This window comes from Chaetodon trifascialis, chromosome 10 (assembly GCF_039877785.1).
Source record: "Chaetodon trifascialis isolate fChaTrf1 chromosome 10, fChaTrf1.hap1, whole genome shotgun sequence".
In the NCBI taxonomy this organism is placed as follows: Eukaryota; Metazoa; Chordata; class Actinopteri; order Chaetodontiformes; family Chaetodontidae; genus Chaetodon; species Chaetodon trifascialis.
Genome location: NC_092065.1, coordinates 6,959,932 through 6,986,592, shown reverse-complemented (window position 1 = coordinate 6,986,592; position 26,661 = coordinate 6,959,932). Strand labels below are relative to the sequence as shown.

General features: G+C 39.4%; 32 non-coding genes across 32 annotated transcripts; all 32 read left to right on the top strand.

The window, feature by feature from the left end:
• The first annotated feature begins 78 nt into the window (after positions 1-78).
• On the top strand, positions 79-219 carry LOC139338262 (U4 spliceosomal RNA). Its single transcript, XR_011602585.1, has one exon. It is a non-coding gene; the product is annotated as a U4 spliceosomal RNA (small nuclear RNA).
• An 832-nt stretch (positions 220-1,051) lies between these two features.
• On the top strand, positions 1,052-1,192 carry LOC139338287 (U4 spliceosomal RNA). The gene has a single exon (XR_011602610.1). It is a non-coding gene; the product is annotated as a U4 spliceosomal RNA (small nuclear RNA).
• Positions 1,193-1,940: 748 nt separating this feature from the next.
• Positions 1,941-2,081, top strand: LOC139338281 (U4 spliceosomal RNA). Its single transcript, XR_011602604.1, has one exon. It is a non-coding gene; the product is annotated as a U4 spliceosomal RNA (small nuclear RNA).
• Positions 2,082-2,713: 632 nt separating this feature from the next.
• On the top strand, positions 2,714-2,854 carry LOC139338273 (U4 spliceosomal RNA). Its single transcript, XR_011602596.1, has one exon. It is a non-coding gene; the product is annotated as a U4 spliceosomal RNA (small nuclear RNA).
• Positions 2,855-3,602: 748 nt separating this feature from the next.
• On the top strand, positions 3,603-3,743 carry LOC139338266 (U4 spliceosomal RNA). The gene has a single exon (XR_011602589.1). It is a non-coding gene; the product is annotated as a U4 spliceosomal RNA (small nuclear RNA).
• A 632-nt stretch (positions 3,744-4,375) lies between these two features.
• On the top strand, positions 4,376-4,516 carry LOC139338279 (U4 spliceosomal RNA). The gene has a single exon (XR_011602602.1). It is a non-coding gene; the product is annotated as a U4 spliceosomal RNA (small nuclear RNA).
• A 746-nt stretch (positions 4,517-5,262) lies between these two features.
• On the top strand, positions 5,263-5,403 carry LOC139338243 (U4 spliceosomal RNA). Its single transcript, XR_011602568.1, has one exon. It is a non-coding gene; the product is annotated as a U4 spliceosomal RNA (small nuclear RNA).
• Positions 5,404-6,035: 632 nt separating this feature from the next.
• On the top strand, positions 6,036-6,176 carry LOC139338271 (U4 spliceosomal RNA). Its single transcript, XR_011602594.1, has one exon. It is a non-coding gene; the product is annotated as a U4 spliceosomal RNA (small nuclear RNA).
• A 746-nt stretch (positions 6,177-6,922) lies between these two features.
• LOC139338265 (U4 spliceosomal RNA) lies at positions 6,923-7,063 on the top strand. The gene has a single exon (XR_011602588.1). It is a non-coding gene; the product is annotated as a U4 spliceosomal RNA (small nuclear RNA).
• A 632-nt stretch (positions 7,064-7,695) lies between these two features.
• On the top strand, positions 7,696-7,836 carry LOC139338278 (U4 spliceosomal RNA). Its single transcript, XR_011602601.1, has one exon. It is a non-coding gene; the product is annotated as a U4 spliceosomal RNA (small nuclear RNA).
• A 746-nt stretch (positions 7,837-8,582) lies between these two features.
• Positions 8,583-8,723, top strand: LOC139338294 (U4 spliceosomal RNA). Its single transcript, XR_011602617.1, has one exon. It is a non-coding gene; the product is annotated as a U4 spliceosomal RNA (small nuclear RNA).
• A 632-nt stretch (positions 8,724-9,355) lies between these two features.
• LOC139338270 (U4 spliceosomal RNA) lies at positions 9,356-9,496 on the top strand. The gene has a single exon (XR_011602593.1). It is a non-coding gene; the product is annotated as a U4 spliceosomal RNA (small nuclear RNA).
• A 746-nt stretch (positions 9,497-10,242) lies between these two features.
• LOC139338264 (U4 spliceosomal RNA) lies at positions 10,243-10,383 on the top strand. Its single transcript, XR_011602587.1, has one exon. It is a non-coding gene; the product is annotated as a U4 spliceosomal RNA (small nuclear RNA).
• A 632-nt stretch (positions 10,384-11,015) lies between these two features.
• On the top strand, positions 11,016-11,156 carry LOC139338277 (U4 spliceosomal RNA). Its single transcript, XR_011602600.1, has one exon. It is a non-coding gene; the product is annotated as a U4 spliceosomal RNA (small nuclear RNA).
• A 746-nt stretch (positions 11,157-11,902) lies between these two features.
• LOC139338283 (U4 spliceosomal RNA) lies at positions 11,903-12,043 on the top strand. The gene has a single exon (XR_011602606.1). It is a non-coding gene; the product is annotated as a U4 spliceosomal RNA (small nuclear RNA).
• A 632-nt stretch (positions 12,044-12,675) lies between these two features.
• Positions 12,676-12,816, top strand: LOC139338269 (U4 spliceosomal RNA). The gene has a single exon (XR_011602592.1). It is a non-coding gene; the product is annotated as a U4 spliceosomal RNA (small nuclear RNA).
• Positions 12,817-13,564: 748 nt separating this feature from the next.
• LOC139338255 (U4 spliceosomal RNA) lies at positions 13,565-13,705 on the top strand. Its single transcript, XR_011602579.1, has one exon. It is a non-coding gene; the product is annotated as a U4 spliceosomal RNA (small nuclear RNA).
• An 832-nt stretch (positions 13,706-14,537) lies between these two features.
• LOC139338276 (U4 spliceosomal RNA) lies at positions 14,538-14,678 on the top strand. Its single transcript, XR_011602599.1, has one exon. It is a non-coding gene; the product is annotated as a U4 spliceosomal RNA (small nuclear RNA).
• Positions 14,679-15,426: 748 nt separating this feature from the next.
• LOC139338293 (U4 spliceosomal RNA) lies at positions 15,427-15,567 on the top strand. The gene has a single exon (XR_011602616.1). It is a non-coding gene; the product is annotated as a U4 spliceosomal RNA (small nuclear RNA).
• A 632-nt stretch (positions 15,568-16,199) lies between these two features.
• On the top strand, positions 16,200-16,340 carry LOC139338268 (U4 spliceosomal RNA). Its single transcript, XR_011602591.1, has one exon. It is a non-coding gene; the product is annotated as a U4 spliceosomal RNA (small nuclear RNA).
• A 748-nt stretch (positions 16,341-17,088) lies between these two features.
• Positions 17,089-17,229, top strand: LOC139338295 (U4 spliceosomal RNA). Its single transcript, XR_011602618.1, has one exon. It is a non-coding gene; the product is annotated as a U4 spliceosomal RNA (small nuclear RNA).
• A 630-nt stretch (positions 17,230-17,859) lies between these two features.
• LOC139338286 (U4 spliceosomal RNA) lies at positions 17,860-18,000 on the top strand. Its single transcript, XR_011602609.1, has one exon. It is a non-coding gene; the product is annotated as a U4 spliceosomal RNA (small nuclear RNA).
• Positions 18,001-18,746: 746 nt separating this feature from the next.
• On the top strand, positions 18,747-18,887 carry LOC139338260 (U4 spliceosomal RNA). The gene has a single exon (XR_011602584.1). It is a non-coding gene; the product is annotated as a U4 spliceosomal RNA (small nuclear RNA).
• A 632-nt stretch (positions 18,888-19,519) lies between these two features.
• Positions 19,520-19,660, top strand: LOC139338285 (U4 spliceosomal RNA). The gene has a single exon (XR_011602608.1). It is a non-coding gene; the product is annotated as a U4 spliceosomal RNA (small nuclear RNA).
• A 748-nt stretch (positions 19,661-20,408) lies between these two features.
• On the top strand, positions 20,409-20,549 carry LOC139338254 (U4 spliceosomal RNA). The gene has a single exon (XR_011602578.1). It is a non-coding gene; the product is annotated as a U4 spliceosomal RNA (small nuclear RNA).
• An 832-nt stretch (positions 20,550-21,381) lies between these two features.
• On the top strand, positions 21,382-21,522 carry LOC139338275 (U4 spliceosomal RNA). Its single transcript, XR_011602598.1, has one exon. It is a non-coding gene; the product is annotated as a U4 spliceosomal RNA (small nuclear RNA).
• Positions 21,523-22,270: 748 nt separating this feature from the next.
• Positions 22,271-22,411, top strand: LOC139338292 (U4 spliceosomal RNA). Its single transcript, XR_011602615.1, has one exon. It is a non-coding gene; the product is annotated as a U4 spliceosomal RNA (small nuclear RNA).
• Positions 22,412-23,043: 632 nt separating this feature from the next.
• LOC139338267 (U4 spliceosomal RNA) lies at positions 23,044-23,184 on the top strand. The gene has a single exon (XR_011602590.1). It is a non-coding gene; the product is annotated as a U4 spliceosomal RNA (small nuclear RNA).
• A 748-nt stretch (positions 23,185-23,932) lies between these two features.
• On the top strand, positions 23,933-24,073 carry LOC139338296 (U4 spliceosomal RNA). Its single transcript, XR_011602619.1, has one exon. It is a non-coding gene; the product is annotated as a U4 spliceosomal RNA (small nuclear RNA).
• Positions 24,074-24,703: 630 nt separating this feature from the next.
• On the top strand, positions 24,704-24,844 carry LOC139338284 (U4 spliceosomal RNA). Its single transcript, XR_011602607.1, has one exon. It is a non-coding gene; the product is annotated as a U4 spliceosomal RNA (small nuclear RNA).
• A 746-nt stretch (positions 24,845-25,590) lies between these two features.
• LOC139338259 (U4 spliceosomal RNA) lies at positions 25,591-25,731 on the top strand. Its single transcript, XR_011602583.1, has one exon. It is a non-coding gene; the product is annotated as a U4 spliceosomal RNA (small nuclear RNA).
• Positions 25,732-26,363: 632 nt separating this feature from the next.
• LOC139338282 (U4 spliceosomal RNA) lies at positions 26,364-26,504 on the top strand. The gene has a single exon (XR_011602605.1). It is a non-coding gene; the product is annotated as a U4 spliceosomal RNA (small nuclear RNA).
• Positions 26,505-26,661: the final 157 nt, after the last annotated feature.

Genomic DNA, 26,661 nt, shown 5'->3' with positions numbered 1-26,661 from the left:
ACAGCCATTCTACAGTATGCACCCCAACAGAGGGGTGTGTAGCTCTTAGAGGCCCCCCCTCTGTACCTTGTCCAGCTTATCCTTGTGCAGTGGCAGTATCATAGCCTATGAGGTTTATCCGAGGCGTGATTATTGCTGGTTGAAAACTTTACCCAATACCCCGCCTTGACGACTTGAAATATAGTCGGCTATGGCAATTTTTGACAGTCTCTGAGGAGACTGATTGATATGTTGAAGAAAATGCAGAAACGTATAAATTAAGAGAGATAAACGGGACTGTGAGGTTGCCTGTAATGTTAAGGATACTCCAGCAGATGTTGTCTAATGTGATCAGATACAGATTGTCTCAGTCTCAGGTAGTGAATTTTCTGTTGTTGTCTGTTCATTTTAAACACAGTTGCAGATTCTCATCCTTTGTCAAGTAACTGTTACTCATACATTTGATGTAGTTACAAAATGTATGTATTAAAATGTGCATATATGTACAGCGCTACTCACAGGAAGTCCATCAAGTGATGCTGTATTCTTGACAAAAGATTAAGAGTGCTGAATTAAGCAGATGCTCCACTGGCCACCTCAGGTGAGCAAATCTGACAATGCCATGTTTTCTGAACCCTCTTTGGAAAGTGTCTTTATTGTCATCCAGCCCAAACCATAGTCAGTCTGTGGCCCAAATCTGGAAATAATCAGTCTCACCAACCCAAGTACAGTCACAAGGCATGTTGACCTAAACATGGAAGTCACCTGTAATCAACAGCTAACCAATCATAATCAATGAACAATTGAACGTAACTGGATTCTTTTGAAGTCCTTATACGGTATTTATATACTGTTACATCGTATTTCTTAACCCACAGAAACAAAAGCATGACAGTAAACATTAAACCCAAAGTAAGCAGAATGTACCAGACTTTTCTTGAGCAATCAACATTAAAGTATCATCTATATATATAACAGGCAGCCTTTCCAGTCATTCTACCATATGCACGTTAAAACCCCAGCGGAGGGGTGTGTAGATGTCAGAGGCCCCCCCGTGTAACTTGTACTCCCCATCCTTTTGCAGTGGCAGTATCGTAGCCTATGAGGTTTATCCGAGGCGTGATTATTGCTGGTTGAAAACTTTACCCAATACCCCGCCTTGACGACTTGAAATATAGTCGGCTATGGCAATTTTTGACAGCCTCTGAGGAGACTGATTGATATGTTGAAGAAAAAATAGAAAAGTCTAAACTGACAAAGACACACATATCTATGAGGTTGCCTGTCATGTTGAGGATGCTCCATCAGATGTTCTTGTGTTATCAGACATGGATTGTCTCAGTCTCAGGTAGAGTATTTTCTGTTGTTGTCTATTTGTTTTAAACACAGTTACAGACTCTTATTCAAAGTTTTCACTTGTTCTTCCAGAAGTTCTCACTCATATATTTTGTGTTGATATGAAATATTTGTATTAAATCATGTGTATATGTGCAGGGTTTTGGGTAGGAGGTCTATGATGTGATGGTGTGCTTTTAAAGAGTGGTATTCTGGCCACCTCTCTAGTTAGTCTGATAGCAACCTAGCTTTTAAACCCTCTCTTCAAAGTATCTTTAGTCTCATCCAGCCCAATCCGTAGTCTATTGGCCAAGTGTGGAAAAAATCAGTCCCACCAACCAACTACAGTCACAAAGCATGTTGACCTAAACATGGCAGTCACACATGTAATCAACAGCTAACCTACCAGTTCAATCACATTTCTTCCCCAGCATCAACAAAAGTGTAAAGGTAACATTTCAGCCATATATCAGTGGAATTTATCTGCTGTTTCTAAACCAATCATCATCAGATAACATCTGTATATCACTGTATTTCTTTGCAGTTATTCTACAGTATGCATGTTAAAACCCCAGCAGAGGGGTGTGTAGCTCTTAGAGGCCCCCCCTCTGTACCTTGTCCAGCTTATCCTTGTGCAGTGGCAGTATCATAGCCTATGAGGTTTATCCGAGGCGTGATTATTGCTGGTTGAAAACTTTACCCAATACCCCGCCTTGCCGACTTGAAATATAGTCGGCTATGGCCGTTTTTGACAGTCTCTGAGGAGACTGATTGATATGTTGAAGAAAATGCAGAAAAGTATAAATTATGAGAGATAAACGGGACTGTGAGGTTGCCTGTAACGTTAAGGATACTCCAGCAGATGTTGTCTGATGTGATCAGATACAGATTGTCTCAGTCTCAGGTAGTGAATTTTCTGTTGTTGTCTGTTCATTTTAAACACAGTTGGAGACTCTCATCCTTTGTCAAGTAACTGTTACTCATACATTTGATGTAGTTACAAAATGTATGTATTAAGATGTGCATATATGTACAGCGCTACTCACAGGAAGTCCATCAAGTGATGCTGTATTTTGAACAAAAAATTAACAAAACAGTTTTTGCTAACATGAGTTAATCGTGTGAGGACAAAAGAGCAGAAGCACTCACCTCAAAATTGACTTTTTTTAATTTCTTTTATCCAAGTCAAGAAAACTCACCAGTCTCTACTCTGCGTTTAACTGTTGTTTCTTTTAGTAAGTAAGCAGAATGTACCAGACTTTTCTTGAGCAATCAACATTAAAGTATCATCTATATATATAACAGGCAGCCTTTGCAGTCATTCTACCATATGCACGTTAAAACCCCAGCGGAGGGGTGTGTAGATGTCAGAGGCCCCCCCGTGTAACTTGTACTCCCCATCCTTTTGCAGTGGCAGTATCGTAGCCTATGAGGTTTATCCGAGGCGTGATTATTGCTGGTTGAAAACTTTACCCAATACCCCGCCTAGACGACTTGAAATATAGTCGGCTATGGCAATTTTTGACAGTCTCTGAGGAGACTGATTGATATGTTGAAGAAAAAATAGAAAAGTCTAAACTGACAAAGACACACATATCTATGAGGTTGCCTGTCATGTTGAGGATGCTCCATCAGATATTCTTGTGTTATCAGACATTGATTGTCTCAGTCTCAGGTAGAGTTTTTTCTGTTGTTGTCTATTTGTTTTAAACACAGTTACAGACTCTTATTCGTAGTTTTCACTTGTTCTTCCAGAAGTTCTCACTCATATATTTTGTGTTGATATGAAATATTTGTATTAAATCATGTGTATATGTGCAGGGTTTTGGGTAGGAGGTCTATGATGTGATGGTGTGCTTTTAAAGAGTGGTATTCTGGCCACCTCTCTAGTTAGTCTGATAGCAACCTAGCTTTTAAACCCTCTCTTCAAAGTATCTTTAGTCTCATCCAGCCCAATCCGTAGTCTATTGGCCAAGTGTGGAAAAAATCAGTCCCACCAACCAACTACAGTCACAAAGCATGTTGACCTAAACATGGCAGTCACACGTGTAATCAACAGCTAACCTACCAGTTCAATCACATTTCTTCCCCAGCATCAACAAAAGTGTAAAGGTAACATTTCAGCCATATATCAGTGGAATTTATCTGCTGTTTCTAAACCAATCATCATCAGATAACATCTGTATATCACTGTATTTCTTTGCAGTTATTCTACAGTATGCATGTTAAAACCCCAGCGGAGGGGTGTGTAGCTCTTAGAGGCCCCCCCTCTGTACCTTGTCCAGCTTATCCTTGTGCAGTGGCAGTATCGTAGCCTATGAGGTTTATCCGAGGCGTGATTATTGCTGGTTGAAAACTTTACCCAATACCCCGCCTTGACGACTTGAAATATAGTCGGCTATGGCAATTTTTGACAGTCTCTGAGGAGACTGATTGATATGTTGAAGAAAAAATAGAAAAGTATAAATTATGAGAGATAAACGAGACTGTGAGGTTGCCTGTAATGTTAAGGATACTCCAGCAGATGTTGTCTAATGTGATCAGATACAGATTGTCTCAGTCTCAGGTAGTGAATTTTCTGTTGTTGTCTGTTCATTTTAAACACAGTTGGAGACTCTCATCCTTTGTCAAGTAACTGTTACTCATACATTTGATGTAGTTACAAAATGTATGTATTAAGATGTGCATATATGTACAGCGCTACTCACAGGAAGTCCATCAAGTGATGTTGTATTTTGAACAAAAAATTAACAAAACAGTTTTTGCTAACATGAGTTAATCGTGTGAGGACAAAAGAGCAGAAGCACTCACCTCAAAATTGACTTTTTTTAATTTCTTTTATCCAAGTCAAGAAAACTCACCAGTCTCTACTCTGCGTTTAACTGTTGTTTCTTTTAGTAAGTAAGCAGAATGTACCAGACTTTTCTTGAGCAATCAACATTAAAGTATCATCTATATATATAACAGGCAGCCTTTGCAGTCATTCTACCATATGCACGTTAAAACCCCAGCGGAGGGGTGTGTAGATGTCAGAGGCCCCCCCGTGTAACTTGTACTCCCCATCCTTTTGCAGTGGCAGTATCGTAGCCTATGAGGTTTATCCGAGGCGTGATTATTGCTGGTTGAAAACTTTACCCAATACCCCGCCTTGACGACTTGAAATATAGTCGGCTATGGCAATTTTTGACAGTCTCTGAGGAGACTGATTGATATGTTGAAGAAAAAATAGAAAAGTCTAAACTGACAAAGACACACATATCTATGAGGTTGCCTGTCATGTTGAGGATGCTCCATCAGATATTCTTGTGTTATCAGACATGGATTGTCTCAGTCTCAGGTAGAGTATTTTCTGTTGTTGTCTATTTGTTTTAAACAGTTACAGACTCTTATTCAAAGTTTTCACTTGTTCTTCCAGAAGTTCTCACTCATATATTTTGTGTTGATATGAAATATTTGTATTAAATCATGTGTATATGTGCAGGGTTTTGGGTAGGAGGTCTATGATGTGATGGTGTGCTTTTAAAGAGTGGTATTCTGGCCACCTCTCTAGTTAGTCTGATAGCAACCTAGCTTTTAAACCCTCTCTTCAAAGTATCTTTAGTCTCATCCAGCCCAATCCGTAGTCTATTGGCCAAGTGTGGAAAAAATCAGTCCCACCAACCAACTACAGTCACAAAGCATGTTGACCTAAACATGGCAGTCACATGTGTAATCAACAGCTAACCTACCAGTTCAATCACATTTCTTCCCCAGCATCAACAAAAGTGTAAAGGTAACATTTCAGCCATATATCAGTGGAATTTATCTGCTGTTTCTAAACCAATCATCATCAGATAACATCTGTATATCACTGTATTTCTTTGCAGTTATTCTACAGTATGCATGTTAAAACCCCAGCGGAGGGGTGTGTAGCTCTTAGAGGCCCCCCCTCTGTACCTTGTCCAGCTTATCCTTGTGCAGTGGCAGTATCATAGCCTATGAGGTTTATCCGAGGCGTGATTATTGCTGGTTGAAAACTTTACCCAATACCCCGCCTTGCCGACTTGAAATATAGTCGGCAATGGCAATTTTTGACAGTCTCTGAGGAGACTGATTGATATGTTGAAGAAAATGCAGAAAAGTATAAACTATGAGAGATAAACGAGACTGTGAGGTTGCCTGTAACGTTAAGGATACTCCAGCAGATGTTGTCTGATGTGATCAGATACAGATTGTCTCAGTCTCAGGTAGTGAATTTTCTGTTGTTGTCTGTTCATTTTAAACACAGTTGGAGACTCTCATCCTTTGTCAAGTAACTGTTACTCATACATTTGATGTAGTTACAAAATGTATGTATTAAGATGTGCATATATGTACAGCGCTACTCACAGGAAGTCCATCAAGTGATGTTGTATTTTGAACAAAAAATTAACAAAACAGTTTTTGCTAACATGAGTTAATCGTGTGAGGACAAAAGAGCAGAAGCACTCACCTCAAAATTGACTTTTTTTAATTTCTTTTATCCAAGTCAAGAAAACTCACCAGTCTCTACTCTGCGTTTAACTGTTGTTTCTTTTAGTAAGTAAGCAGAATGTACCAGACTTTTCTTGAGCAATCAACATTAAAGTATCATCTATATATATAACAGGCAGCCTTTCCAGTCATTCTACCATATGCACGTTAAAACCCCAGCGGAGGGGTGTGTAGATGTCAGAGGCCCCCCCGTGTAACTTGTACTCCCCATCCTTTTGCAGTGGCAGTATCGTAGCCTATGAGGTTTATCCGAGGCGTGATTATTGCTGGTTGAAAACTTTACCCAATACCCCGCCTAGACGACTTGAAATATAGTCGGCTATGGCAATTTTTGACAGTCTCTGAGGAGACTGATTGATATGTTGAAGAAAAAATAGAAAAGTCTAAACTGACAAAGACACACATATCTATGAGGTTGCCTGTCATGTTGAGGATGCTCCATCAGATATTCTTGTGTTATCAGACATGGATTGTCTCAGTCTCAGGTAGAGTATTTTCTGTTGTTGTCTATTTGTTTTAAACAGTTACAGACTCTTATTCGTAGTTTTCACTTGTTCTTCCAGAAGTTCTCACTCATATATTTTGTGTTGATATGAAATATTTGTATTAAATCATGTGTATATGTGCAGGGTTTTGGTTAGGAGGTCTATGATGTGATGGTGTGCTTTTAAAGAGTGGTATTCTGGCCACCTCTCTAGTTAGTCTGATAGCAACCTAGCTTTTAAACCCTCTCTTCAAAGTATCTTTAGTCTCATCCAGCCCAATCCGTAGTCTATTGGCCAAGTGTGGAAAAAATCAGTCCCACCAACCAACTACAGTCACAAAGCATGTTGACCTAAACATGGCAGTCACACGTGTAATCAACAGCTAACCTACCAGTTCAATCACATTTCTTCCCCAGCATCAACAAAAGTGTAAAGGTAACATTTCAGCCATATATCAGTGGAATTTATCTGCTGTTTCTAAACCAATCATCATCAGATAACATCTGTATATCACTGTATTTCTTTGCAGTTATTCTACAGTATGCATGTTAAAACCCCAGCGGAGGGGTGTGTAGCTCTTAGAGGCCCCCCCTCTGTACCTTGTCCAGCTTATCCTTGTGCAGTGGCAGTATCGTAGCCTATGAGGTTTATCCGAGGCGTGATTATTGCTGGTTGAAAACTTTACCCAATACCCCGCCTTGACGACTTGAAATATAGTCGGCTATGGCAATTTTTGACAGTCTCTGAGGAGACTGATTGATATGTTGAAGAAAAAATAGAAAAGTATAAATTATGAGAGATAAACGAGACTGTGAGGTTGCCTGTAATGTTAAGGATACTCCAGCAGATGTTGTCTAATGTGATCAGATACAGATTGTCTCAGTCTCAGGTAGTGAATTTTCTGTTGTTGTCTGTTCATTTTAAACACAGTTGGAGACTCTCATCCTTTGTCAAGTAACTGTTACTCATACATTTGATGTAGTTACAAAATGTATGTATTAAGATGTGCATATATGTACAGCGCTACTCACAGGAAGTCCATCAAGTGATGTTGTATTTTGAACAAAAAATTAACAAAACAGTTTTTGCTAACATGAGTTAATCGTGTGAGGACAAAAGAGCAGAAGCACTCACCTCAAAATTGACTTTTTTTAATTTCTTTTATCCAAGTCAAGAAAACTCACCAGTCTCTACTCTGCGTTTAACTGTTGTTTCTTTTAGTAAGTAAGCAGAATGTACCAGACTTTTCTTGAGCAATCAACATTAAAGTATCATCTATATATATAACAGGCAGCCTTTGCAGTCATTCTACCATATGCACGTTAAAACCCCAGCGGAGGGGTGTGTAGATGTCAGAGGCCCCCCCGTGTAACTTGTACTCCCCATCCTTTTGCAGTGGCAGTATCGTAGCCTATGAGGTTTATCCGAGGCGTGATTATTGCTGGTTGAAAACTTTACCCAATACCCCGCCTTGACGACTTGAAATATAGTCGGCTATGGCAATTTTTGACAGTCTCTGAGGAGACTGATTGATATGTTGAAGAAAAAATAGAAAAGTCTAAACTGACAAAGACACACATATCTATGAGGTTGCCTGTCATGTTGAGGATGCTCCATCAGATATTCTTGTGTTATCAGACATGGATTGTCTCAGTCTCAGGTAGAGTATTTTCTGTTGTTGTCTATTTGTTTTAAACAGTTACAGACTCTTATTCAAAGTTTTCACTTGTTCTTCCAGAAGTTCTCACTCATATATTTTGTGTTGATATGAAATATTTGTATTAAATCATGTGTATATGTGCAGGGTTTTGGGTAGGAGGTCTATGATGTGATGGTGTGCTTTTAAAGAGTGGTATTCTGGCCACCTCTCTAGTTAGTCTGATAGCAACCTAGCTTTTAAACCCTCTCTTCAAAGTATCTTTAGTCTCATCCAGCCCAATCCGTAGTCTATTGGCCAAGTGTGGAAAAAATCAGTCCCACCAACCAACTACAGTCACAAAGCATGTTGACCTAAACATGGCAGTCACATGTGTAATCAACAGCTAACCTACCAGTTCAATCACATTTCTTCCCCAGCATCAACAAAAGTGTAAAGGTAACATTTCAGCCATATATCAGTGGAATTTATCTGCTGTTTCTAAACCAATCATCATCAGATAACATCTGTATATCACTGTATTTCTTTGCAGTTATTCTACAGTATGCATGTTAAAACCCCAGCGGAGGGGTGTGTAGCTCTTAGAGGCCCCCCCTCTGTACCTTGTCCAGCTTATCCTTGTGCAGTGGCAGTATCATAGCCTATGAGGTTTATCCGAGGCGTGATTATTGCTGGTTGAAAACTTTACCCAATACCCCGCCTTGCCGACTTGAAATATAGTCGGCAATGGCAATTTTTGACAGTCTCTGAGGAGACTGATTGATATGTTGAAGAAAATGCAGAAAAGTATAAACTATGAGAGATAAACGAGACTGTGAGGTTGCCTGTAACGTTAAGGATACTCCAGCAGATGTTGTCTGATGTGATCAGATACAGATTGTCTCAGTCTCAGGTAGTGAATTTTCTGTTGTTGTCTGTTCATTTTAAACACAGTTGGAGACTCTCATCCTTTGTCAAGTAACTGTTACTCATACATTTGATGTAGTTACAAAATGTATGTATTAAGATGTGCATATATGTACAGCGCTACTCACAGGAAGTCCATCAAGTGATGTTGTATTTTGAACAAAAAATTAACAAAACAGTTTTTGCTAACATGAGTTAATCGTGTGAGGACAAAAGAGCAGAAGCACTCACCTCAAAATTGACTTTTTTTAATTTCTTTTATCCAAGTCAAGAAAACTCACCAGTCTCTACTCTGCGTTTAACTGTTGTTTCTTTTAGTAAGTAAGCAGAATGTACCAGACTTTTCTTGAGCAATCAACATTAAAGTATCATCTATATATATAACAGGCAGCCTTTCCAGTCATTCTACCATATGCACGTTAAAACCCCAGCGGAGGGGTGTGTAGATGTCAGAGGCCCCCCCGTGTAACTTGTACTCCCCATCCTTTTGCAGTGGCAGTATCGTAGCCTATGAGGTTTATCCGAGGCGTGATTATTGCTGGTTGAAAACTTTACCCAATACCCCGCCTAGACGACTTGAAATATAGTCGGCTATGGCAATTTTTGACAGTCTCTGAGGAGACTGATTGATATGTTGAAGAAAAAATAGAAAAGTCTAAACTGACAAAGACACACATATCTATGAGGTTGCCTGTCATGTTGAGGATGCTCCATCAGATATTCTTGTGTTATCAGACATGGATTGTCTCAGTCTCAGGTAGAGTATTTTCTGTTGTTGTCTATTTGTTTTAAACAGTTACAGACTCTTATTCGTAGTTTTCACTTGTTCTTCCAGAAGTTCTCACTCATATATTTTGTGTTGATATGAAATATTTGTATTAAATCATGTGTATATGTGCAGGGTTTTGGTTAGGAGGTCTATGATGTGATGGTGTGCTTTTAAAGAGTGGTATTCTGGCCACCTCTCTAGTTAGTCTGATAGCAACCTAGCTTTTAAACCCTCTCTTCAAAGTATCTTTAGTCTCATCCAGCCCAATCCGTAGTCTATTGGCCAAGTGTGGAAAAAATCAGTCCCACCAACCAACTACAGTCACAAAGCATGTTGACCTAAACATGGCAGTCACACGTGTAATCAACAGCTAACCTACCAGTTCAATCACATTTCTTCCCCAGCATCAACAAAAGTGTAAAGGTAACATTTCAGCCATATATCAGTGGAATTTATCTGCTGTTTCTAAACCAATCATCATCAGATAACATCTGTATATCACTGTATTTCTTTGCAGTTATTCTACAGTATGCATGTTAAAACCCCAGCGGAGGGGTGTGTAGCTCTTAGAGGCCCCCCCTCTGTACCTTGTCCAGCTTATCCTTGTGCAGTGGCAGTATCGTAGCCTATGAGGTTTATCCGAGGCGTGATTATTGCTGGTTGAAAACTTTACCCAATACCCCGCCTTGACGACTTGAAATATAGTCGGCTATGGCAATTTTTGACAGTCTCTGAGGAGACTGATTGATATGTTGAAGAAAAAATAGAAAAGTATAAATTATGAGAGATAAACGAGACTGTGAGGTTGCCTGTAATGTTAAGGATACTCCAGCAGATGTTGTCTAATGTGATCAGATACAGATTGTCTCAGTCTCAGGTAGTGAATTTTCTGTTGTTGTCTGTTCATTTTAAACACAGTTGGAGACTCTCATCCTTTGTCAAGTAACTGTTACTCATACATTTGATGTAGTTACAAAATGTATGTATTAAGATGTGCATATATGTACAGCGCTACTCACAGGAAGTCCATCAAGTGATGTTGTATTTTGAACAAAAAATTAACAAAACAGTTTTTGCTAACATGAGTTAATCGTGTGAGGACAAAAGAGCAGAAGCACTCACCTCAAAATTGACTTTTTTTAATTTCTTTTATCCAAGTCAAGAAAACTCACCAGTCTCTACTCTGCGTTTAACTGTTGTTTCTTTTAGTAAGTAAGCAGAATGTACCAGACTTTTCTTGAGCAATCAACATTAAAGTATCATCTATATATATAACAGGCAGCCTTTGCAGTCATTCTACCATATGCACGTTAAAACCCCAGCGGAGGGGTGTGTAGATGTCAGAGGCCCCCCCGTGTAACTTGTACTCCCCATCCTTTTGCAGTGGCAGTATCGTAGCCTATGAGGTTTATCCGAGGCGTGATTATTGCTGGTTGAAAACTTTACCCAATACCCCGCCTTGACGACTTGAAATATAGTCGGCTATGGCAATTTTTGACAGTCTCTGAGGAGACTGATTGATATGTTGAAGAAAAAATAGAAAAGTCTAAACTGACAAAGACACACATATCTATGAGGTTGCCTGTCATGTTGAGGATGCTCCATCAGATATTCTTGTGTTATCAGACATGGATTGTCTCAGTCTCAGGTAGAGTATTTTCTGTTGTTGTCTATTTGTTTTAAACAGTTACAGACTCTTATTCAAAGTTTTCACTTGTTCTTCCAGAAGTTCTCACTCATATATTTTGTGTTGATATGAAATATTTGTATTAAATCATGTGTATATGTGCAGGGTTTTGGGTAGGAGGTCTATGATGTGATGGTGTGCTTTTAAAGAGTGGTATTCTGGCCACCTCTCTAGTTAGTCTGATAGCAACCTAGCTTTTAAACCCTCTCTTCAAAGTATCTTTAGTCTCATCCAGCCCAATCCGTAGTCTATTGGCCAAGTGTGGAAAAAATCAGTCCCACCAACCAACTACAGTCACAAAGCATGTTGACCTAAACATGGCAGTCACATGTGTAATCAACAGCTAACCTACCAGTTCAATCACATTTCTTCCCCAGCATCAACAAAAGTGTAAAGGTAACATTTCAGCCATATATCAGTGGAATTTATCTGCTGTTTCTAAACCAATCATCATCAGATAACATCTGTATATCACTGTATTTCTTTGCAGTTATTCTACAGTATGCATGTTAAAACCCCAGCGGAGGGGTGTGTAGCTCTTAGAGGCCCCCCCTCTGTACCTTGTCCAGCTTATCCTTGTGCAGTGGCAGTATCATAGCCTATGAGGTTTATCCGAGGCGTGATTATTGCTGGTTGAAAACTTTACCCAATACCCCGCCTTGCCGACTTGAAATATAGTCGGCAATGGCAATTTTTGACAGTCTCTGAGGAGACTGATTGATATGTTGAAGAAAATGCAGAAAAGTATAAACTATGAGAGATAAACGAGACTGTGAGGTTGCCTGTAACGTTAAGGATACTCCAGCAGATGTTGTCTGATGTGATCAGATACAGATTGTCTCAGTCTCAGGTAGTGAATTTTCTGTTGTTGTCTGTTCATTTTAAACACAGTTGGAGACTCTCATCCTTTGTCAAGTAACTGTTACTCATACATTTGATGTAGTTACAAAATGTATGTATTAAGATGTGCATATATGTACAGCGCTACTCACAGGAAGTCCATCAAGTGATGTTGTATTTTGAACAAAAAATTAACAAAACAGTTTTTGCTAACATGAGTTAATCGTGTGAGGACAAAAGAGCAGAAGCACTCACCTCAAAATTGACTTTTTTTAATTTCTTTTATCCAAGTCAAGAAAACTCACCAGTCTCTACTCTGCGTTTAACTGTTGTTTCTTTTAGTAAGTAAGCAGAATGTACCAGACTTTTCTTGAGCAATCAACATTAAAGTATCATCTATATATATAACAGGCAGCCTTTCCAGTCATTCTACCATATGCACGTTAAAACCCCAGCGGAGGGGTGTGTAGATGTCAGAGGCCCCCCCGTGTAACTTGTACTCCCCATCCTTTTGCAGTGGCAGTATCGTAGCCTATGAGGTTTATCCGAGGCGTGATTATTGCTGGTTGAAAACTTTACCCAATACCCCGCCTAGACGACTTGAAATATAGTCGGCTATGGCAATTTTTGACAGTCTCTGAGGAGACTGATTGATATGTTGAAGAAAAAATAGAAAAGTCTAAACTGACAAAGACACACATATCTATGAGGTTGCCTGTCATGTTGAGGATGCTCCATCAGATATTCTTGTGTTATCAGACATGGATTGTCTCAGTCTCAGGTAGAGTTTTTTCTGTTGTTGTCTATTTGTTTTAAACACAGTTACAGACTCTTATTCGTAGTTTTCACTTGTTCTTCCAGAAGTTCTCACTCATATATTTTGTGTTGATATGAAATATTTGTATTAAATCATGTGTATATGTGCAGGGTTTTGGGTAGGAGGTCTATGATGTGATGGTGTGCTTTTAAAGAGTGGTATTCTGGCCACCTCTCTAGTTAGTCTGATAGCAACCTAGCTTTTAAACCCTCTCTTCAAAGTATCTTTAGTCTCATCCAGCCCAATCCGTAGTCTATTGGCCAAGTGTGGAAAAAATCAGTCCCACCAACCAACTACAGTCACAAAGCATGTTGACCTAAACATGGCAGTCACACGTGTAATCAACAGCTAACCTACCAGTTCAATCACATTTCTTCCCCAGCATCAACAAAAGTGTAAAAGTAACATTTCAGCCATATATCAGTGGAATTTATCTGCTGTTTCTAAACCAATCATCATCAGATAACATCTGTATATCACTGTATTTCTTTGCAGTTATTCTACAGTATGCATGTTAAAACCCCAGCGGAGGGGTGTGTAGCTCTTAGAGGCCCCCCCTCTGTACCTTGTCCAGCTTATCCTTGTGCAGTGGCAGTATCATAGCCTATGAGGTTTATCCGAGGCGTGATTATTGCTGGTTGAAAACTTTACCCAATACCCCGCCTTGCCGACTTGAAATATAGTCGGCTATGGCAATTTTTGACAGTCTCTGAGGAGACTGATTGATATGTTGAAGAAAATGCAGAAACGTATAAATTAAGAGAGATAAACGGGACTGTGAGGTTGCCTGTAATGTTAAGGATACTCCAGCAGATGTTGTCTAATGTGATCAGATACAGATTGTCTCAGTCTCAGGTAGTGAATTTTCTGTTGTTGTCTGTTCATTTTAAACACAGTTGCAGACTCTCATCCTTTGTCAAGTAACTGTTACTCATACATTTGATGTAGTTACAAAATGTATGTATTAAGATGTGCATATATGTACAGCGCTACTCACAGGAAGTCCATCAAGTGATGCTGTATTCTTGACAAAAGATTAAGAGTGCTGAATTAAGCAGATGCTCCACTGGCCACCTCAGGTGAGCAAATCTGACAATGCCATGTTTTCTGAACCCTCTTTGGAAAGTGTCTTTATTGTCATCCAGCCCAAACCATAGTCAGTCTGTGGCCCAAATCTGGAAATAATCAGTCTCACCAACCCAAGTACAGTCACAAGGCATGTTGACCTAAACATGGAAGTCACCTGTAATCAACAGCTAACCAATCATAATCAATGAACAATTGAACGTAACTGGATTCTTTTGAAGTCCTTATATGGTATTTATATACTGTTACATCGTATTTCTTAACCCACAGAAACAAAAGCATGACAGTAAACATTAAACCCAAAGTAAGCAGAATGTACCAGACTTTTCTTGAGCAATCAACATTAAAGTATCATCTATATATATAACAGGCAGCCTTTCCAGTCATTCTACCATATGCACGTTAAAACCCCAGCAGAGGGGTGTGTAGATGTCAGAGGCCCCCCCGTGTAACTTGTACTCCCCATCCTTTTGCAGTGGCAGTATCGTAGCCTATGAGGTTTATCCGAGGCGTGATTATTGCTGGTTGAAAACTTTACCCAATACCCCGCCTTGACGACTTGAAATATAGTCGGCTATGGCAATTTTTGACAGTCTCTGAGGAGACTGATTGATATGTTGAAGAAAAAATAGAAAAGTCTAAACTGACAAAGACACACATATCTATGAGGTTGCCTGTCATGTTGAGGATGCTCCATCAGATATTCTTGTGTTATCAGACATGGATTGTCTCAGTCTCAGGTAGAGTATTTTCTGTTGTTGTCTATTTGTTTTAAACACAGTTACAGACTCTTATTCGTAGTTTTCACTTGTTCTTCCAGAAGTTCTCACTCATATATTTTGTGTTGATATGAAATATTTGTATTAAATCATGTGTATATGTGCAGGGTTTTGGGTAGGAGGTCTATGATGTGATGGTGTGCTTTTAAAGAGTGGTATTCTGGCCACCTCTCTAGTTAGTCTGATAGCAACCTAGCTTTTAAACCCTCTCTTCAAAGTATCTTTAGTCTCATCCAGCCCAATCCGTAGTCTATTGGCCAAGTGTGGAAAAAATCAGTCCCACCAACCAACTACAGTCACAAAGCATGTTGACCTAAACATGGCAGTCACACATGTAATCAACAGCTAACCTACCAGTTCAATCACATTTCTTCCCCAGCATCAACAAAAGTGTAAAAGTAACATTTCAGCCATATATCAGTGGAATTTATCTGCTGTTTCTAAACCAATCATCATCAGATAACACCTGTATATCACTGTATTTCTTTGCAGTTATTCTACAGTATGCATGTTAAAACCCCAACAGAGGGGTGTGTAGCTCTTAGAGGCCCCCCCTCTGTACCTTGTCCAGCTTATCCTTGTGCAGTGGCAGTATCATAGCCTATGAGGTTTATCTGAGGCGTGATTATTGCTGGTTGAAAACTTTACCCAATACCCCGCCTTGACGACTTGAAATATAGTCGGCTATGGCCGTTTTTGACAGTCCCTGAGGAGACTGATTGATATGTTGAAGAAAATGCAGAAAAGTATAAATTATGAGAGATAAACGAGACTGTGAGGTTGCCTGTAACGTTAAGGATACTCCAGCAGATGTTGTCTGATGTGATCAGATACAGATTGTCTCAGTCTCAGGTAGTGAATTTTCTGTTGTTGTCTGTTCATTTTAAACACAGTTGGAGACTCTCATCCTTTGTCAAGTAACTGTTACTCATACATTTGATGTAGTTACAAAATGTATGTATTAAGATGTGCATATATGTACAGCGCTACTCACAGGAAGTCCATCAAGTGATGTTGTATTTTGAACAAAAAATTAACAAAACAGTTTTTGCTAACATGAGTTAATCGTGTGAGGACAAAAGAGCAGAAGCACTCACCTCAAAATTGACTTTTTTTAATTTCTTTTATCCAAGTCAAGAAAACTCACCAGTCTCTACTCTGCGTTTAACTGTTGTTTCTTTTAGTAAGTAAGCAGAATGTACCAGACTTTTCTTGAGCAATCAACATTAAAGTATCATCTATATATATAACAGGCAGCCTTTCCAGTCATTCTACCATATGCACGTTAAAACCCCAGCGGAGGGGTGTGTAGATGTCAGAGGCCCCCCCGTGTAACTTGTACTCCCCATCCTTTTGCAGTGGCAGTATCGTAGCCTATGAGGTTTATCCGAGGCGTGATTATTGCTGGTTGAAAACTTTACCCAATACCCCGCCTAGACGACTTGAAATATAGTCGGCTATGGCAATTTTTGACAGTCTCTGAGGAGACTGATTGATATGTTGAAGAAAAAATAGAAAAGTCTAAACTGACAAAGACACACATATCTATGAGGTTGCCTGTCATGTTGAGGATGCTCCATCAGATATTCTTGTGTTATCAGACATGGATTGTCTCAGTCTCAGGTAGAGTATTTTCTGTTGTTGTCTATTTGTTTTAAACACAGTTACAGACTCTTATTCGTAGTTTTCACTTGTTCTTCCAGAAGTTCTCACTCATATATTTTGTGTTGATATGAAATATTTGTATTAAATCATGTGTATATGTGCAGGGTTTTGGGTAGGAGGTCTATGATGTGATGGTGTGCTTTTAAAGAGTGGTATTCTGGCCACCTCTCTAGTTAGTCTGATAGCAACCTAGCTTTTAAACCCTCTCTTCAAAGTATCTTTAGTCTCATCCAGCCCAATCCGTAGTCTATTGGCCAAGTGTGGAAAAAATCAGTCCCACCAACCAACTACAGTCACAAAGCATGTTGACCTAAACATGGCAGTCACACATGTAATCAACAGCTAACCTACCAGTTCAATCACATTTCTTCCCCAGCATCAACAAAAGTGTAAAAGTAACATTTCAGCCATATATCAGTGGAATTTATCTGCTGTTTCTAAACCAATCATCATCAGATAACATCTGTATATCACTGTATTTCTTTGCAGTTATTCTACAGTATGCATGTTAAAACCCCAACAGAGGGGTGTGTAGCTCTTAGAGGCCCCCCCTCTGTACCTTGTCCAGCTTATCCTTGTGCAGTGGCAGTATCGTAGCCTATGAGGTTTATCTGAGGCGTGATTATTGCTGGTTGAAAACTTTACCCAATACCCCGCCTTGCCAACTTGAAATATAGTCGGCTATGGCCGTTTTTGACAGTCCCTGAGGAGACTGATTGATATGTTGAAGAAAATGCAGAAAAGTATAAATTATGAGAGATAAACGAGACTGTGAGGTTGCCTGTAACGTTAAGGATACTCCAGCAGATGTTGTCTGATGTGATCAGATACAGATTGTCTCAGTCTCAGGTAGTGAATTTTCTGTTGTTGTCTGTTCATTTTAAACACAGTTGGAGACTCTCATCCTTTGTCAAGTAACTGTTACTCATACATTTGATGTAGTTACAAAATGTATGTATTAAGATGTGCATATATGTACAGCGCTACTCACAGGAAGTCCATCAAGTGATGTTGTATTTTGAACAAAAAATTAACAAAACAGTTTTTGCTAACATGAGTTAATCGTGTGAGGACAAAAGAGCAGAAGCACTCACCTCAAAATTGACTTTTTTTAATTTCTTTTATCCAAGTCAAGAAAACTCACCAGTCTCTACTCTGCGTTTAACTGTTGTTTCTTTTAGTAAGTAAGCAGAATGTACCAGACTTTTCTTGAGCAATCAACATTAAAGTATCATCTATATATAACAGGCAGCCTTTCCAGTCATTCTACCATATGCACGTTAAAACCCCACCGGAGGGGTGTGTAGATGTCAGAGGCCCCCCCGTGTAACTTGTACTCCCCATCCTTTTGCAGTGGCAGTATCGTAGCCTATGAGGTTTATCCGAGGCGTGATTATTGCTGGTTGAAAACTTTACCCAATACCCCGCCTTGACGACTTGAAATATAGTCGGCTATGGCAATTTTTGACAGCCTCTGAGGAGACTGATTGATATGTTGAAGAAAAAATAGAAAAGTCTAAACTGACAAAGACACACATATCTATGAGGTTGCCTGTCATGTTGAGGATGCTCCATCAGATATTCTTGTGTTATCAGACATGGATTGTCTCAGTCTCAGGTAGAGTTTTTTCTGTTGTTGTCTATTTGTTTTAAACAGTTACAGACTCTTATTCGTAGTTTTCACTTGTTCTTCCAGAAGTTCTCACTCATATATTTTGTGTTGATATGAAATATTTGTATTAAATCATGTGTATATGTGCAGGGTTTTGGGTAGGAGGTCTATGATGTGATGGTGTGCTTTTAAAGAGTGGTATTCTGGCCACCTCTCTAGTTAGTCTGATAGCAACCTAGCTTTTAAACCCTCTCTTCAAAGTATCTTTAGTCTCATCCAGCCCAATCCGTAGTCTATTGGCCAAGTGTGGAAAAAATCAGTCCCACCAACCAACTACAGTCACAAAGCATGTTGACCTAAACATGGCAGTCACACGTGTAATCAACAGCTAACCTACCAGTTCAATCACATTTCTTCCCCAGCGTCAACAAAAGTGTAAAGGTAACATTTCAGCCATATATCAGTGGAATTTATCTGCTGTTTCTAAACCAATCATCATCAGATAACACCTGTATATCACTGTATTTCTTTGCAGTTATTCTACAGTATGCATGTTAAAACCCCAGCGGAGGGGTGTGTAGCTCTCAGAGGCCCCCCCTCTGTACCTTGTCCAGCTTATCCTTGTGCAGTGGCAGTATCATAGCCTATGAGGTTTATCCGAGGCGTGATTATTGCTGGTTGAAAACTTTACCCAATACCCCGCCTTGACGACTTGAAATATAGTCGGCTATGGCAATTTTTGACAGTCTCTGAGGAGACTGATTGATATGTTGAAGAAAATGCAGAAAAGTATAAATTATGAGAGATAAATGAGACTGTGAGGTTGCCTGTAACGTTAAGGATACTCCAGCAGATGTTGTCTGATGTGATCAGATACAGATTGTCTCAGTCTCAGGTAGTGAATTTTCTGTTGTTGTCTGTTCATTTTAAACACAGTTGGAGACTCTCATCCTTTGTCAAGTAACTGTTACTCATACATTTGATGTAGTTACAAAATGTATGTATTAAGATGTGCATATATGTACAGCGCTACTCACAGGAAGTCCATCAAGTGATGTTGTATTTTGAACAAAAAATTAACAAAACAGTTTTTGCTAACATGAGTTAATCGTGTGAGGACAAAAGAGCAGAAGCACTCACCTCAAAATTGACTTTTTTTAATTTCTTTTATCCAAGTCAAGAAAACTCACCAGTCTCTACTCTGCGTTTAACTGTTGTTTCTTTTAGTAAGTAAGCAGAATGTACCAGACTTTTCTTGAGCTATCAACATTAAAGTATCATCTATATATATAACAGGCAGCCTTTCCAGTCATTCTACCATATGCACGTTAAAACCCCAGCGGAGGGGTGTGTAGATGTCAGAGGCCCCCCCGTGTAACTTGTACTCCCCATCCTTTTGCAGTGGCAGTATCGTAGCCTATGAGGTTTATCCGAGGCGTGATTATTGCTGGTTGAAAACTTTACCCAATACCCCGCCTTGACGACTTGAAATATAGTCGGCTATGGCAATTTTTGACAGCCTCTGAGGAGACTGATTGATATGTTGAAGAAAAAATAGAAAAGTCTAAACTGACAAAGACACACATATCTATGAGGTTGCCTGTCATGTTGAGGATGCTCCATCAGATATTCTTGTGTTATCAGACATGGATTGTCTCAGTCTCAGGTAGAGTTTTTTCTGTTGTTGTCTATTTGTTTTAAACACAGTTACAGACTCTTATTCAAAGTTTTCACTTGTTCTTCCAGAAGTTCTCACTCATATATTTTGTGTTGATATGAAATATTTGTATTAAATCATGTGTATATGTGCAGGGTTTTGGGTAGGAGGTCTATGATGTGATGGTGTGCTTTTAAAGAGTGGTATTCTGGCCACCTCTCTAGTTAGTCTGATAGCAACCTAGCTTTTAAACCCTCTCTTCAAAGTATCTTTAGTCTCATCCAGCCCAATCCGTAGTCTATTGGCCAAGTGTGGAAAAAATCAGTCCCACCAACCAACTACAGTCACAAAGCATGTTGACCTAAACATGGCAGTCACACATGTAATCAACAGCTAACCTACCAGTTCAATCACATTTCTTCCCCAGCATCAACAAAAGTGTAAAAGTAACATTTCAGCCATATATCAGTGGAATTTATCTGCTGTTTCTAAACCAATCATCATCAGATAACATCTGTATATCACTGTATTTCTTTGCAGTTATTCTACAGTATGCATGTTAAAACCCCAGCGGAGGGGTGTGTAGCTCTTAGAGGCCCCCCCTCTGTACCTTGTCCAGCTTATCCTTGTGCAGTGGCAGTATCATAGCCTATGAGGTTTATCCGAGGCGTGATTATTGCTGGTTGAAAACTTTACCCAATACCCCGCCTTGCCGACTTGAAATATAGTCGGCTATGGCAATTTTTGACAGTCTCTGAGGAGACTGATTGATATGTTGAAGAAAATGCAGAAACGTATAAATTAAGAGAGATAAACGGGACTGTGAGGTTGCCTGTAATGTTAAGGATACTCCAGCAGATGTTGTCTAATGTGATCAGATACAGATTGTCTCAGTCTCAGGTAGTGAATTTTCTGTTGTTGTCTGTTCATTTTAAACACAGTTGCAGACTCTCATCCTTTGTCAAGTAACTGTTACTCATACATTTGATGTAGTTACAAAATGTATGTATTAAGATGTGCATATATGTACAGCGCTACTCACAGGAAGTCCATCAAGTGATGCTGTATTCTTGACAAAAGATTAAGAGTGCTGAATTAAGCAGATGCTCCACTGGCCACCTCAGGTGAGCAAATCTGACAATGCCATGTTTTCTGAACCCTCTTTGGAAAGTGTCTTTATTGTCATCCAGCCCAAACCATAGTCAGTCTGTGGCCCAAATCTGGAAATAATCAGTCTCACCAACCCAAGTACAGTCACAAGGCATGTTGACCTAAACATGGAAGTCACCTGTAATCAACAGCTAACCAATCATAATCAATGAACAATTGAACGTAACTGGATTCTTTTGAAGTCCTTATATGGTATTTATATACTGTTACATCGTATTTCTTAACCCACAGAAACAAAAGCATGACAGTAAACATTAAACCCAAAGTAAGCAGAATGTACCAGACTTTTCTTGAGCAATCAACATTAAAGTATCATCTATATATATAACAGGCAGCCTTTCCAGTCATTCTACCATATGCACGTTAAAACCCCAGCAGAGGGGTGTGTAGATGTCAGAGGCCCCCCCGTGTAACTTGTACTCCCCATCCTTTTGCAGTGGCAGTATCGTAGCCTATGAGGTTTATCCGAGGCGTGATTATTGCTGGTTGAAAACTTTACCCAATACCCCGCCTTGACGACTTGAAATATAGTCGGCTATGGCAATTTTTGACAGTCTCTGAGGAGACTGATTGATATGTTGAAGAAAAAATAGAAAAGTCTAAACTGACAAAGACACACATATCTATGAGGTTGCCTGTCATGTTGAGGATGCTCCATCAGATATTCTTGTGTTATCAGACATGGATTGTCTCAGTCTCAGGTAGAGTATTTTCTGTTGTTGTCTATTTGTTTTAAACACAGTTACAGACTCTTATTCGTAGTTTTCACTTGTTCTTCCAGAAGTTCTCACTCATATATTTTGTGTTGATATGAAATATTTGTATTAAATCATGTGTATATGTGCAGGGTTTTGGGTAGGAGGTCTATGATGTGATGGTGTGCTTTTAAAGAGTGGTATTCTGGCCACCTCTCTAGTTAGTCTGATAGCAACCTAGCTTTTAAACCCTCTCTTCAAAGTATCTTTAGTCTCATCCAGCCCAATCCGTAGTCTATTGGCCAAGTGTGGAAAAAATCAGTCCCACCAACCAACTACAGTCACAAAGCATGTTGACCTAAACATGGCAGTCACACATGTAATCAACAGCTAACCTACCAGTTCAATCACATTTCTTCCCCAGCATCAACAAAAGTGTAAAAGTAACATTTCAGCCATATATCAGTGGAATTTATCTGCTGTTTCTAAACCAATCATCATCAGATAACACCTGTATATCACTGTATTTCTTTGCAGTTATTCTACAGTATGCATGTTAAAACCCCAACAGAGGGGTGTGTAGCTCTTAGAGGCCCCCCCTCTGTACCTTGTCCAGCTTATCCTTGTGCAGTGGCAGTATCATAGCCTATGAGGTTTATCTGAGGCGTGATTATTGCTGGTTGAAAACTTTACCCAATACCCCGCCTTGACGACTTGAAATATAGTCGGCTATGGCCGTTTTTGACAGTCCCTGAGGAGACTGATTGATATGTTGAAGAAAATGCAGAAAAGTATAAATTATGAGAGATAAACGAGACTGTGAGGTTGCCTGTAACGTTAAGGATACTCCAGCAGATGTTGTCTGATGTGATCAGATACAGATTGTCTCAGTCTCAGGTAGTGAATTTTCTGTTGTTGTCTGTTCATTTTAAACACAGTTGGAGACTCTCATCCTTTGTCAAGTAACTGTTACTCATACATTTGATGTAGTTACAAAATGTATGTATTAAGATGTGCATATATGTACAGCGCTACTCACAGGAAGTCCATCAAGTGATGTTGTATTTTGAACAAAAAATTAACAAAACAGTTTTTGCTAACATGAGTTAATCGTGTGAGGACAAAAGAGCAGAAGCACTCACCTCAAAATTGACTTTTTTTAATTTCTTTTATCCAAGTCAAGAAAACTCACCAGTCTCTACTCTGCGTTTAACTGTTGTTTCTTTTAGTAAGTAAGCAGAATGTACCAGACTTTTCTTGAGCAATCAACATTAAAGTATCATCTATATATATAACAGGCAGCCTTTCCAGTCATTCTACCATATGCACGTTAAAACCCCAGCGGAGGGGTGTGTAGATGTCAGAGGCCCCCCCGTGTAACTTGTACTCCCCATCCTTTTGCAGTGGCAGTATCGTAGCCTATGAGGTTTATCCGAGGCGTGATTATTGCTGGTTGAAAACTTTACCCAATACCCCGCCTAGACGACTTGAAATATAGTCGGCTATGGCAATTTTTGACAGTCTCTGAGGAGACTGATTGATATGTTGAAGAAAAAATAGAAAAGTCTAAACTGACAAAGACACACATATCTATGAGGTTGCCTGTCATGTTGAGGATGCTCCATCAGATATTCTTGTGTTATCAGACATGGATTGTCTCAGTCTCAGGTAGAGTATTTTCTGTTGTTGTCTATTTGTTTTAAACACAGTTACAGACTCTTATTCGTAGTTTTCACTTGTTCTTCCAGAAGTTCTCACTCATATATTTTGTGTTGATATGAAATATTTGTATTAAATCATGTGTATATGTGCAGGGTTTTGGGTAGGAGGTCTATGATGTGATGGTGTGCTTTTAAAGAGTGGTATTCTGGCCACCTCTCTAGTTAGTCTGATAGCAACCTAGCTTTTAAACCCTCTCTTCAAAGTATCTTTAGTCTCATCCAGCCCAATCCGTAGTCTATTGGCCAAGTGTGGAAAAAATCAGTCCCACCAACCAACTACAGTCACAAAGCATGTTGACCTAAACATGGCAGTCACACATGTAATCAACAGCTAACCTACCAGTTCAATCACATTTCTTCCCCAGCATCAACAAAAGTGTAAAAGTAACATTTCAGCCATATATCAGTGGAATTTATCTGCTGTTTCTAAACCAATCATCATCAGATAACATCTGTATATCACTGTATTTCTTTGCAGTTATTCTACAGTATGCATGTTAAAACCCCAACAGAGGGGTGTGTAGCTCTTAGAGGCCCCCCCTCTGTACCTTGTCCAGCTTATCCTTGTGCAGTGGCAGTATCGTAGCCTATGAGGTTTATCTGAGGCGTGATTATTGCTGGTTGAAAACTTTACCCAATACCCCGCCTTGACAACTTGAAATATAGTCGGCTATGGCCGTTTTTGACAGTCCCTGAGGAGACTGATTGATATGTTGAAGAAAATGCAGAAAAGTATAAATTATGAGAGATAAACGAGACTGTGAGGTTGCCTGTAACGTTAAGGATACTCCAGCAGATGTTGTCTGATGTGATCAGATACAGATTGTCTCAGTCTCAGGTAGTGAATTTTCTGTTGTTGTCTGTTCATTTTAAACACAGTTGGAGACTCTCATCCTTTGTCAAGTAACTGTTACTCATACATTTGATGTAGTTACAAAATGTATGTATTAAGATGTGCATATATGTACAGCGCTACTCACAGGAAGTCCATCAAGTGATGTTGTATTTTGAACAAAAAATTAACAAAACAGTTTTTGCTAACATGAGTTAATCGTGTGAGGACAAAAGAGCAGAAGCACTCACCTCAAAATTGACTTTTTTTAATTTCTTTTATCCAAGTCAAGAAAACTCACCAGTCTCTACTCTGCGTTTAACTGTTGTTTCTTTTAGTAAGTAAGCAGAATGTACCAGACTTTTCTTGAGCAATCAACATTAAAGTATCATCTATATATAACAGGCAGCCTTTCCAGTCATTCTACCATATGCACGTTAAAACCCCACCGGAGGGGTGTGTAGATGTCAGAGGCCCCCCCGTGTAACTTGTACTCCCCATCCTTTTGCAGTGGCAGTATCGTAGCCTATGAGGTTTATCCGAGGCGTGATTATTGCTGGTTGAAAACTTTACCCAATACCCCGCCTTGACGACTTGAAATATAGTCGGCTATGGCAATTTTTGACAGCCTCTGAGGAGACTGATTGATATGTTGAAGAAAAAATAGAAAAGTCTAAACTGACAAAGACACACATATCTATGAGGTTGCCTGTCATGTTGAGGATGCTCCATCAGATATTCTTGTGTTATCAGACATGGATTGTCTCAGTCTCAGGTAGAGTTTTTTCTGTTGTTGTCTATTTGTTTTAAACAGTTACAGACTCTTATTCGTAGTTTTCACTTGTTCTTCCAGAAGTTCTCACTCATATATTTTGTGTTGATATGAAATATTTGTATTAAATCATGTGTATATGTGCAGGGTTTTGGGTAGGAGGTCTATGATGTGATGGTGTGCTTTTAAAGAGTGGTATTCTGGCCACCTCTCTAGTTAGTCTGATAGCAACCTAGCTTTTAAACCCTCTCTTCAAAGTATCTTTAGTCTCATCCAGCCCAATCCGTAGTCTATTGGCCAAGTGTGGAAAAAATCAGTCCCACCAACCAACTACAGTCACAAAGCATGTTGACCTAAACATGGCAGTCACACGTGTAATCAACAGCTAACCTACCAGTTCAATCACATTTCTTCCCCAGCGTCAACAAAAGTGTAAAGGTAACATTTCAGCCATATATCAGTGGAATTTATCTGCTGTTTCTAAACCAATCATCATCAGATAACACCTGTATATCACTGTATTTCTTTGCAGTTATTCTACAGTATGCATGTTAAAACCCCAGCGGAGGGGTGTGTAGCTCTCAGAGGCCCCCCCTCTGTACCTTGTCCAGCTTATCCTTGTGCAGTGGCAGTATCATAGCCTATGAGGTTTATCCGAGGCGTGATTATTGCTGGTTGAAAACTTTACCCAATACCCCGCCTTGACGACTTGAAATATAGTCGGCTATGGCAATTTTTGACAGTCTCTGAGGAGACTGATTGATATGTTGAAGAAAATGCAGAAAAGTATAAATTATGAGAGATAAATGAGACTGTGAGGTTGCCTGTAACGTTAAGGATACTCCAGCAGATGTTGTCTGATGTGATCAGATACAGATTGTCTCAGTCTCAGGTAGTGAATTTTCTGTTGTTGTCTGTTCATTTTAAACACAGTTGGAGACTCTCATCCTTTGTCAAGTAACTGTTACTCATACATTTGATGTAGTTACAAAATGTATGTATTAAGATGTGCATATATGTACAGCGCTACTCACAGGAAGTCCATCAAGTGATGTTGTATTTTGAACAAAAAATTAACAAAACAGTTTTTGCTAACATGAGTTAATCGTGTGAGGACAAAAGAGCAGAAGCACTCACCTCAAAATTGACTTTTTTTAATTTCTTTTATCCAAGTCAAGAAAACTCACCAGTCTCTACTCTGCGTTTAACTGTTGTTTCTTTTAGTAAGTAAGCAGAATGTACCAGACTTTTCTTGAGCTATCAACATTAAAGTATCATCTATATATATAACAGGCAGCCTTTCCAGTCATTCTACCATATGCACGTTAAAACCCCAGCGGAGGGGTGTGTAGATGTCAGAGGCCCCCCCGTGTAACTTGTACTCCCCATCCTTTTGCAGTGGCAGTATCGTAGCCTATGAGGTTTATCCGAGGCGTGATTATTGCTGGTTGAAAACTTTACCCAATACCCCGCCTTGACGACTTGAAATATAGTCGGCTATGGCAATTTTTGACAGCCTCTGAGGAGACTGATTGATATGTTGAAGAAAAAATAGAAAAGTCTAAACTGACAAAGACACACATATCTATGAGGTTGCCTGTCATGTTGAGGATGCTCCATCAGATATTCTTGTGTTATCAGACATGGATTGTCTCAGTCTCAGGTAGAGTTTTTTCTGTTGTTGT